The following is a 10,565-nucleotide window of genomic DNA, read 5'->3' as shown; positions in this document are numbered from 1 at the left end:
ATTTTTATTTAGACGCCAATTTACATTCTTCATTATCGACACAAGGTCGCAATGACTTCTCCCACAGTTCTTTCCCACTCGTCTCACACAATCCTTGCTTCTACAAATCTCGCGTTATTTGGGTTACAGTTAGCCTGACTCTTGCTAACAGAGACTGTCTCGCATTAAGATCCCCTACTAATCCCTGTCAGTTCTTTCTTTACTTCCACAATCCCCCTGTTTGTACTTTTAGTACAACAAATATTTTTAAACTTTTATTTGCATTAAGCCATGAGTTTTAGATTTTAGGTTTGATGTTTTAATTATAGGGGTTTTAATTGGATATCGCTTCATACACTCCTTGCTTTTACAAATCTCGCGTTATTAGGGTTACAGTTAGCCTAAGTCTTGCTAACAAAGATAGTCTTGCCTTAAAATCCCCTACAAATCCCCTCAGTTCTTTCTTTACTTCCATACAGTATATAGATCAGTGGTTCCCAAATTTGTCTACCAACAGTGGCCAATGCCAGGTGCCCCAGAGGGAGGTAATGATCGAGTGATCTCTCTCTTGCCATCCATCTCCACCTCCTGACAAACAGAGGCTAGGGACACCATCCCTTACCCATCCTGACTAATAGTCATTAATGGACTTAACCTCCATGAATTTATCCAGTTCTCTTTTAAACACTGTTATAGTCCTAGCCTTCACAACATCCTCTGACAGAGTTCCACATGTTGACTGTGTGCTGTGTGAAGAACTTCCTTTTATTTGTTTTAAACCTGCTTCCTATTAATTTCATTTGGTGACCCTTAGTTCTTGTATTATGGGAATAACTAAATAACTTTTCTTTATCTACTTTTTCCACATCACTCATGACTTTATATACCTCTATTATATCCCCCCTTGGTCTCTTCTTTTCCAAGCTGAAAAGTCCTAGTCTCTTCAATCTTTCCTCATATGGGACCCGTTCCAAACCCCCAATCATTTTAGTTGCTCTTCTCTGAACCTTTTCTAGTGCCAGTATATCTTTTTTGAGATGAGGAGATCACATCTGTAGGCAGTATTCAAGATGTGGGTGTACCATGGATTTATATAAGGGCAATAATATATTCTCAGTCTTATTCTCTATCCCCTTTTTAATGATTCCTAACATCCTGTTTGCTTTTTTGACTGCCTCTGCACACTACGTGGACATCTTCAGATAACTATCCATGATGACTCCAAGATCTTTTTCCTGACTTGTTGTAGCTAAATTAGCCCCCATCATATTGTATGTATGTATAGCTGGGGTTATTTTTTCCAATGTGCATTATTTTACATTTATCCACATTAAATTTCATTTGCCATTTTTTTGCCCAATCACTTAGTTTTGAGAGATCTTTTTGAAGTTCTTCACAGTCTGCTTTGGTCTTAACTATCTTGAGCAGTTTAGCATCATCTGCAAATTTTGCCACCTCACATTTTACCCCTTTCTCCAGATCATTTATGAATAAGTTGAATAGGATTGGTCCTAGGACTCACCCTTGGGGAACAGCACTAATTAACCCTCTCCATTCTGAGAATTTTCAATTAATTCCTATCCTTTGTTCCTTGTCTTTTAACCAGTTCTCAATCCATGAAAGGACCTTCCCTCTTATCCCATGACAGCTTAATTTACATAAGAGCCTTTGGTGAGGGACCTTGTCAAAGACTTTCTGGAAATCTAAGTACACTGTGTCCACTGGATCACTCTTGTCCACGTTTGTTGACCTCTTCAAAGAAATCTAATAGATTAGTAAGACATGATTTCCCTTTACAGAAAGGATGTTGACTTTTGCCCAACAATTTATGTTCTTCTATATGTCTAACAATTTTATTCTTTACTATTGTTTTGACTAATTTGCCCGGAACCGACGTTAGACTTACCGGTCTGTAATTGCCAGGATCCCCTCTAGAGCCTTTTTTAAATATTGGCATTACATTAGCTATCTTCCAGTCATTGGGTACAGAGGCAGATTTAAAGGACAGGTTACATACCCTAATTAATAGTTCTGCAACATCACATTTGAGTTCTTTCAGAATACTTGGGTGAATGCCATCCAGTCCCGGTGACTTGTTACTGTTAATTTTATCAATTAATTTCAAAACCTCCTCTAGTGACACTTCAATCTGTGACAGTTCCTCAGATTTGTCACCTACAAAAGCCAGCTCAGGTTTGGCAATCTCCCTAATATCCTCAGCCGTGAAGACTGAAGCAAAGAATCCATTTAGTTTCTCTGCAAAGGCTTTATCACCTTTAAGTACTCCTTTTGTATTTTGATCATCGAGGGGCCCCACTAGTTGTTTAGCAGGCTTTCTGCTTCTGATGTACTTGAAAAACATTTTATTACCACCTTTGGAGTTTTTGGCTAGCCGTTCTTCAAACTCCTCTTTGGCTTTTCTTATTACATTTTTACACTTAATTTGGCAGTGTTTATGCTCCTTTCTATTTACCTCACTAGGATTTGACTTCCACTTTTTAAAGGAAGTCTTTATCTCTCATTGCTTCTTTTACATGGTTGTTAAGCCACGGTGGCTCTTTTTTAGTTCTTTTACTGTGTTTCTTAATTTGGGGCATACATTTAAGTTGGGCCTCTATTATGGTGTCTTTAAAAAGCCACCATGCAGCTTTCAGGGATTTCACTTTAGTCACTGTACCTTTTAATTTCTGTTTAACTAACTCCCTCATTTTTGCATAGTTCCCCTTTTTTAAATTAAATGCCACAGTGTTGTGCTGTTGAGATGTTCTTCCCACCACAGGGATGTTAAATGTTATTATATTATGGTCACTATTTTCAAGCGGTCTTGTTATAGTTACCTCTTGGACCAGCTCCTGCGCTCCACTCAGAACTAAATTGAGAGTTGCCTCTCCCTTGTGGTTTCCTGTAGCAGCTGCTCCAAGAAGCAGTTATTTAAGGTATCAAGAAATTTTGTCTCTGCTTTCCGTCCGGATGTGACATAATCCCAGTCAATATGGGGATAATTGAAATCCCCCGCTATTATTGAGTTCTTAATTTTGATAGCTCTCTAATTTCCCTTAACATTTCATCATCACTATCACTGTCCTGGTCAGGTGGTTGATAATAGATCCCTAATGTTATATTCTTAGAGCATGAAATTACTATCCATAGAGATTCTATGGAACATGTGGATTCACTTAAGATTTTTACTTCATTTGATTCTACATTTTCTTTCACATATAGTGCCACTCCTCCCTCCATAACCCCCCATGACCCGTCCTGTCCTTCTGATATATTTTGTACCCTGCAATGATTGTGTCCCATTGATTGTTCTCAGTCCACCAGGTTTCTGTGATTCCTATTATATCAATAGCCTCCTTTATCATGAGGTACTCTGTTTCACCCATCTTATTAATTAGACTTCTAGCATTTGTGTACAAGCACTTTAAAAACTTGTCAGTTTGTTTTTCTGCCCTTTTCTAATATGTCCGATTCTTATTTATGTGAATGTTTCTTATCTGATCTGGCCCATATTTTATCCTCTTCCATCCTCTCCTCCTGACTAAAGCCTAGAGAATCTCTATCAATAGACTCTCCTCTAAGAGAAGTCGCTGTCCAATCCACATGCTCCTCTGCAGCAGTCGGCTTTCGAGACAGCAAGAGAGGGTGCTAACCGCATATCAGCCTGGAAAGGGCAAATGAGATTGAGAAGGGGACCACTGAACTTAATAGGCCACAACTGAGGGGAATTAGACTGGATAAGCAACCTCTGGTTGGGACTAGAGCAGGGGCGAGCAAACTTTTTGGCCTGAGGACCGCATCAGGTTTTGTAAATTGTATGGAAGTCTGGTTAGGGTAGGGGGTCATGGCCTGGTCCCCACCTCCTATCTGCCCCCCCCCCAGGACTCCTGCCCCATCCAACACCCCCTGTTCCCTGATGGTCCCCCTGGGACCCCTGACCCATCTCCTTCTCTCCCCCATTCCCTTTCCCCCGAACACCCCCAGACCCCTGCCACCCCATCCAACCCCTCCTCTTATTCCTGACAGCAACCCCAGGACCCCTGCCCCATCCAACAACTCCTTCCCTCTGTAGCCTGACTGGCCCTGAAACTCCTGCTCCGACTGCCCCCTGCTGCCCTATGCAACCCCCTTCCTTTCTGACTGCCCCTCCAGGACCCCTGCCCCCATTCAACCCTCTATTCCCCCCCCCCCCGACTGCCCTGACCCCTATTCACCCCCTGACCACCACTCCAAACTCCTCTGCCCTCTGTCCAACCACCGCTGCTCCGTGACCCCTTCTATGCTGCTTGGAGCACCGGTGGCTGGCGGCGATTCGACAGCACCACCTGGCTGGAGCCGAGCCACGCCACCACCACCATGCAGCACAGAGACCGGGTCAGGCATCTGCAGCTGCACTGCCCCAGAGCATTGCGCCGGAGGCAGAGCGAGCGAGCTGAGGCTGCAGGGGAGGGGGCACAGCAGGGGAAGGGCCAGGGCTAGCCTCCTGGGCAAGGAGCTCGGGGCCAGGCCAAATGGTCCTGTGGGCCGGATGTGGCCCTCAGGCTGTAGTTTTCTCACCTCCGGAACAGAGCCGAGCTGAGAAGGACAAGTGGGGCTATAATAGAGCAGGGAGGCAACAGAAGAGGGTCTGAAGTGTGGAGGGCTGTGGCCACTCTCTAGCTGTAGAGAGAGAGAAAGAAAGAAACCCGGGGGAGAGTAGAAGCCCTGGTGTTATGACAGACCTGGACTTGACATGACCCGCAGCCATGTTGTATATGGACTGAGTATAACTGGCAGCCAGCTTGTATGCTCAGCCACCATAAATAGGAAACAAAAAACATAGTAAATTTGGCCTTGGCTTAGAGTCCCCGCTGCAGCATTGATAACAAGGATAGATACAGGAAAATCATAGTTTCATGGGAATAGGAGGGGTTATGGACAAGCTAACCTTTAGTTTCTGCATATTTCTAACTAGGTGCTTGTGTGAGTTTGTGAAAAGTTGTTTTTTCTGGTAAGTAGAAATTGTGAGGTTTTGCTGTTACTGGAGGAATTGTTTGAGCCCACTAGGAGTTCTGATAGGTTAAATTTATTGCATAGTCATGCTTTAAGTAAACTGATTGCTTCAGGTATAGATAAGAAAGACTCTCATTCTACCTATGTAACGAGGGTCAGAAGAGAAGCCAGTTGGTGCCTAACTCTGGGACACATCTTAAGACCAAAACTGCCAGAATTTTTATATTCTGCATGACCATACCATGGGGCAGCTGGAGCCTCAGGTGAAATCCGATCCTGACTGGCCATCAGGAGACATCTGTCCGCTTTAGTAGGAGGGGTGAGCATTAGATGCTCTGAGTGTGTATACTATTAAATGCTAATAAATGTACATTAAGGATATTTACTATGTAAAGGTTCTTTCACTGTGAAAAGGTCCCGTTAAGCTGTAAAGCACCATTGCACCCAGAGGGGGAGAAAAGGGCTCTACATTTGTGTGGGTAACACTGGGGTTCTGGCCTGGAGGGAAAGGTGGGTTGAGGAATAGCCTGATAGAGGCGATGTAGGAGCAGCCCAAGGAAACAGTAGCAAGGTTTGGGGCAGTGCAGACCTTGGCTGCTAATCGTAGGGTCCCTGGGCTAGAACCTGGAGTAGTACTCAGGCCCATGTTCCCCTACTGACCACGAGGGAAGTGGCACAGACCAGCAGATGAGCAGAACACTGTCTAAGACAGCCCTCAAATGGGACTTTGATACTCCAGAAGAGGAGGACTATAGTGACCTGGCCAGAGAACTAAGTCATTAAGAGAGAGCATCCTGAGTTGCAGAGGGGGAGAGGGAAGCAGCAAGGTGCATGAATGAGTGACAGATGGGGAGGGTCAGACGTGAGTGGAGCTAAACCCTAGAGCAGGCAGGAGTCGCCGCCCCATGTGGTGAGTGGACCCTGTGCCAAACTCTTGAAAACTCCTTGGAGTTTTCTTGCTGTGTAAAAGATAAACAGTTTTGTTATAGAAATACAATTGAGTGCTGTGTGACTGTCCAATACAAACCCCGATCCTGCGATTTTGGGATGCATCAGGCGGGGTATTTCCTGCAAGGATAAGGAGGTGTTAGTACCGTTATATAAGGCGTTGGTGAGACCCCATCTGGAATACTGTGTGCAGTTCTGGTGTCCCATGTTCAAGAAGGATGAATTCAAACTGGAACAGGTTCAGAGACGGGCTACAAGGATGATCCGAGGAATGGAAAAACTGCCTTATGAAAGGAGACTCAAAGAGCTTGGCTTGTTTAGCCTGGCCAAAAGAAGGCTATGGGGGGATATGCTCGCTCTATATAAATATATCAAGGGGGTTAACGTTAGGGAGGGAGAGGAATTATTTAAGTTTAGTATTAATGTAGACACGAGGACGAATGGGTATAAACTGGATATTAGGAAGTTTAGACTTGAAATTAAATGAAGGTTTCTGACCATTAGGGGAGTGAAGTTCTGGAATAGCCTTCCAAGGGAAGTAGTAGGGGCAAAAGACTTTCCTGGCTTTAAGACAAAGCTTGATAAGTATATGGAGGGGATGTTATGATAGGATCGTTAATTTGGGCAATTGATCTTGAATTACCACCAGACAGGTCTGCTCAATGGTCTGCGGGGAGATGTTGGATGTGATGGGTACTGAGTTGCTGCGGAGAATTCCTTCTTGGGTGCTAGCTGGTGACTCTTGCCCACATGCTCAGGGTTTAGCTGATCGCCATATTTGGGGTCGGGAAGGAATTTTCCTCCAGGGCGGATTGGCAGGTGCCCTGGAGGTTTTTCGCCTTCCCCTGCAGCGTGGGGCACGGGGCACTTGCTGGTGGTTTCTCTGCAGCTTGAGGTCTTCAAACCATTTTTGAGGATTTCAATAACTCGGTCCTGGGATAGAGGTTGTTATAAAATTGGATGGGTGGGGTTCTGTGGCCTGCCTTGTGCAGGAGGTCAGACTAGATGATCAGATTGGTCCCTTCTGACCTAGGAGTCTATGACCACTTCAGGAGAACCACTAGTTGAAGAGGGACATTCTTAATTACCCAAGGCCCTGGCATGATGTTCCATTAGCTATTCAGTCTGCTTGTGGTCTTCCTCCCACCCCAGGTATCTCACTCTCCTTTCTATCCCTCCATCCAAAATACCCAGAGACTTGCTTCATCCTCAGACTTCCTTCTTCCTGAGGCACCAAGGCCTCCTCCACTTGATGTGGCTGCAGGAGAAGGAAAAATAAATGGTTTTGGAATACTAGGGAAAGCTGTACTTCAAGAAGTGAGGTAATATCACTAGTGTATATAAGAAGCTGGTGGCTTCTAACATTTATAATGTATTATATTGCACAGTGATTAAAAATACTGGAAGCCACTGAAGTCATGTCTATACTAGTATTCATGCTGGTGGTGACAACAGCTGGCATTTTGTGTAAAATTCCTTATGGAAAGGGGATTATGTTCAGATAAAAATGGACAGAAATCAAGATCTGAAAATTACAGGTTGCTAAATTCAGTTGGAGATTTTCAGTTCATAAATTATATTGCATAATTCCTTAATGTCCACAAAGCTTAAAGTGAGCCATAATCTGTTACTGATTAGACAAATACTTTTCCTTAGAAGCTCAACTGTAACTCTGTGTCACTGGGAAGTCATCTAAGCAAAAATGTAGATACTTCACAAGGAAGAAACCCAACTTAGAGGGGAGATGAGTGAAAAACCTATGAAATAATGTCAAAAAAAGCAGAATTACTGTGATAACTGTTGACAACAGTGGGTGCTACTACCCCTGAAATGTATCTTTACTGGCACATAGTGGAGCAGATTACTGTCACACCAGTGAAAAAGGTTCACAATAATTATCTGCAATACACAGCAGTTTATTGAGAAAATATAACCCCTTACCACTTCTGTAATTCTAAGCACATAACTCCTACGTTAGACGTTAAGAGCTATACATTCCTCTTAATGAGTCTCTCTTTCACAAACATACACAAACAGGTCCTGCGTTAGCCTCACGCAGTTCCTTGGCAAACAGAGAAGGTGGTTACTAATTTTATAGATGGCTTTTTCCTTCCTGGTCTGTACTTCTCAGCTCTCTGATCTGTCTTGAATTCCCTCGAGGCAAGGCCTTGGTTGCCTTGAGACCCCTCTGCTTCACAGTCCTACTTGAGCCCATGGAGCCGAGTTTTGGCTACTCTGTCTGGCAACGTTGCTTCTTAAAGCATCAATGAAGGAATCCCAACCAACAGTAATTTATTTTGCCTGATTCCTATACTCTTTTTTCCTCAAAGGAATCACATGTCTTAAAAGCATGCTCAGTGGGCATGTGGTTACTAATTTTTACCTAATTAGTATTTTAGAAGGGGATGGGGGATGGGCGGTACCGAATAAAAATCACCCCATGTTTACTCACTCATCAATCATTCACTTCGGCTCTCTGCGTGATGTCCTTGCTGTAAGGTCATTATAACCAGGACACCCTTTGCTTTATGCTGGGACTTTATACATGTGATATTTACTTTTGCATGGGCCCATATTTGCCTACCAATAGGTTCAATATCAATTGTACATGCAGACTTTGCCAGTCCTTTATCAAGCCTACTTCTGCTTAAAGGGAACCTGCTTCCAGGCAGCCATTCAGCCATGTTTAAGTCATGTCAAATTATGCTCACACGATTCATTCAGTAGGGCCACACCAATTTGGCACCATCCCAACAATATCTCCTTCTTTAAAGACATGTTCTCCATGGGATTCTCATTCTTGAAGATTAAGAAGCTTGAGGATAAGCCAAAAGAAGAAAAGACTGCTATGCTAAAAGCGACATGGGAACTCGGTAGTGGTTGTAATGTTAAAAATGGCATAGGGACGAGAAAGATAGCTGACCAGTGCCAGGGAGACTTTTTAGTCGGAATAGTAACTGTGAACAGAGGGGGAAGAATCAACTTTGACTTGGAAAAATCTTTGCCCTGCATAAAATAGGGGACTTCCACATCCCCGGAACAAACGAACACCTTCTCTGGAGGTAAAATTGGGCCTCCTCCCCACTTTGGAAATAAGTTCTGGAATTCAGAGAGTCCAAGGTGGGCTTCGCAACACGAGAAAGCAATAAGGCTGCAGGAGCACATGGAGGGACAACCATATTGCTCCTCTGCAGATGAGCTCAGAGAAGTTAAGTATGATATAGCTAGTAGTGGCAGGTTTTCCTCTGAGTGCACATTGATACACCCTTGTAGCTTCATGCTAAGGAGGGCATAACAGAAGATGTTCTTAGGTACCTATTTAGATAAGGTCCTCTTAGCAAATAGCACTGTCCAGTGAATTTCTATCAAAGGAAATAAAACATTTGGTGGACTTTGAGAGATTTTGTCTGCTCAAAAAAGAATTATGAGGATCTTTAAAATCAAGCATGTGACCAGTCCTCACCAGTAATGATGGTGGCAGGTACCCTCCCTTTTCAGATAATTAAGATAAGGCCTTCTCAGATATTGAGACGTCAAAAGAAGTGGGATTGATGCAAACTGACAAATTAAACAACAAGCACAGGACCTCATGATAGATTTCCGACAGTTCTGAAGGGACTGAAGAACTTGCTGAGTTGCTAACATAAATGTTCACTCATTAAAATCAGCTATTATATCATAAGATTGGAGGGTAGCAAATATTGTATCTATATTTAAGACAGGCATTAAAAGTGATCCTGGGAAGTAAAGAGAAGAGAGCCTGCCTTCAGTACTAGTCAATTTTGGTGGAGATAATAATTAAAGATAGAGTTATGAAATACGTAAATGAGCATAGATGTCTGTAAAGGGAAACTGGACAGCCACAATCCGCTAGAATTCCTTGAGGGTGTCCATAAAATAGTGGATAATGGAGACTCATCTTTTGTTAATTTCAAAAGGCTTTTGGTCAAAAGTTCTTCTGAAGGACCATAATGAAACTTTCAGTTGTCATGGTGCTGGAGGTAACATTCTGTCATGGGTTAGGGTACAGCAGACCAGATCCTGGCCTCAGCTATGGCCAATTTATTATGCTCTGGCAAGGCAAAGTGACAATACCACTGTCTTAACCAGTCACTGATGACTAACCTGCCATGTGGGGGGATCTCCAGCTTGCTATGCTGACGGCACCCAACCAGCCTTTCACAGTGGCTCATGTGTTGGGTGAGAGAGAGAGAGATGGCCTCAACAGGAACTAATAATTACTCAGCACTTTTGAAAATCAGGCTGCTCAATTAGGTGCTTCAATAAGAATTTAGGGGTGTAACTTTAGGCACACAAACTTATAAAGGAAACCATTGTGAGTTACTGCCCAGCTCCCACTGAAATTCAATGGATGTTGGGTGCCTAATTCCTTTAGGATCCTTTCAGAATCTCTGGCCAAAGATGTTGGCCAAAGATGATGAATAGAAGTTATTCAGTGGTCAGCACTTTAGTGCACTGATATATAATCTCAAGGAGATAACTTGAGACCTAGGAGGAAATTAATTATCTGAGGAATTGTTCACAAATCGCTGTTCGGTACTAGCAATATATGTTGCTGATTAGGCAAATGCTTTTTCTTAGAAGCTCAGCTGTGACTCTTTGGTATTATGAAGTTAACTGAACTT

The sequence above is a fragment of the Gopherus flavomarginatus genome, chromosome 1, assembly GCF_025201925.1.
Source record: "Gopherus flavomarginatus isolate rGopFla2 chromosome 1, rGopFla2.mat.asm, whole genome shotgun sequence".
Classification (NCBI taxonomy): domain Eukaryota; kingdom Metazoa; phylum Chordata; order Testudines; family Testudinidae; genus Gopherus; species Gopherus flavomarginatus.
The sequence above is the reverse complement of the archived record's forward strand: the minus strand, read 5'-3'. Positions refer to the sequence as shown.